The sequence below is a fragment of the Grammomys surdaster genome, unplaced genomic scaffold, assembly GCF_004785775.1.
Source record: "Grammomys surdaster isolate TR1022 unplaced genomic scaffold, NIH_TR_1.0 124160, whole genome shotgun sequence".
In the NCBI taxonomy this organism is placed as follows: Eukaryota; Metazoa; Chordata; class Mammalia; order Rodentia; family Muridae; genus Grammomys; species Grammomys surdaster.
The window spans coordinates 82,175-83,809 of record NW_021619243.1 but is presented as its reverse complement, the minus strand read 5'-3'; positions in this window follow the sequence as shown (position 1 = coordinate 83,809).

The window sequence follows — 1,635 nt, the reverse complement described above, 5'->3', positions numbered from 1 at the left end:
AGAAAATAGAATGGAGATGCCTCTAGGCATATTTTCAAAGTTAAGATTTTTTTTGTTCTGTGTCTTTTTTTGTTTACTTACACATGTACTTCAAGACTATTTTCAGTTTCTTTGAGGACTTGAATGTATTGTGGAAAATGCTTTCAATATACAACTTGTTCTTTGTAGGGTAGACATTTACACAGGGTTATTCCTGCCAATCTATAACCATTTGAAGTCTTTCTGTTTTCTGTTCTCTTTTCAATGTTTTAAAATTTTCCTCTTTTCTGTTCAGTACACATGGCTTATGTCTTAACTCTAACAGTCCTTAGATTATTCTATATCGTTATTAGAAATATTTTCTCTGTCTTTGCCAATGTTTTCTTCTCCTCTTTCTATGATCATAATTCCAATATTTGGTCTTTTCTTGGTGTCCCCAAATTCCATTATGCTCCCTTCATATACAGTTTTGAGTTTCTCAATACCTGTGACTGAGTGATCCAGTTCACCCTTACTTGGTCTTCTATTCTCAACATTCTGTTTGCAACATCAATGTGGTCAGAGTTTTGTTACACTGAGGTTTGTATTTCCTTTATTAGGCTTTCCCTTCCAGTACAGTTTCAGTTTGGGTTTTCCTGCAAAATTCACACTCTCTTTTCTTATCAGAGTTTGACTTCCCTATTTAATTGTTCTTGACTCTGTGTTCTTCAACTACTTTGACTGTATTTACAGTCACTCTTTTGAATTCTTCATAATTTCTTCAAATTTTCTCCTTAGCAGTTCATTTTCATGGGACTTTTAATTTTTGGATTTGAGTTGTTACTTTGTTTTTTCATATATTCAAAAGTTGTTTTTTTTTTAGTAGAAACAATGATATCATTTCTACATTGGTATTTACATATGTTGAAGTACTAGTTTTGTTGGGGTAGTTGGTGATTTTTTTCACAAATCACCTTTGTTCTTTTATTAGAAGTGTTTATGTTGCTCAGAAGGGGAAATTCAAAGCAGTCTTGTGAAGATTAAAACAATTTACTATTTTTATATTGTGTACATTGGCAGTATTCCCATATGTAAGCGTGGGCAAGTTATGCATGCTTGTTGCTTGTGAAGACCAGAAATAGGCTTTGGTTCCCTAAACCTGGAGATACCAATGGTTCTGAGTTACAATTTTAGTGCTGGAAATAGATCCCAAGTGTTCTGAAAGTGCAGTAAGTAGCTTTATATGCTGAGCCACATCTTCATCTATAATGCTGGGGCCTTGATTTACTGTGTCTACTAGTATTTTAGGATACAGACTGAATTCAGGTCTTCTTTCTTATGGCTTAATCCTCTCTCTTTCAATAGTTAGAAAAAAAAGAATCTACATAAAGTTTCCTCTGACAGTGGAAAGTGGTTCTGGGTCTCAAATATGGATAGGGCAACTAAAGAATGCTAGTAAGACATTGTGTATCTATCTTATATCTGTGTCATATATGGTGACTAAAGGTTTTCTACGTGTGCCAGTTGGAATATCTACAAGATGTGTCTTTTTAAAAGATTTTAAATGAACCCAGAGGAATACCGGTTTACAGGAAGTATAAATTCATTTTACTCTCATAACTCAGAAAAAGAGAGAGAGAGAGAGAGAGAGAGAGAGAGAGAGAGAGAGAGAGAGAG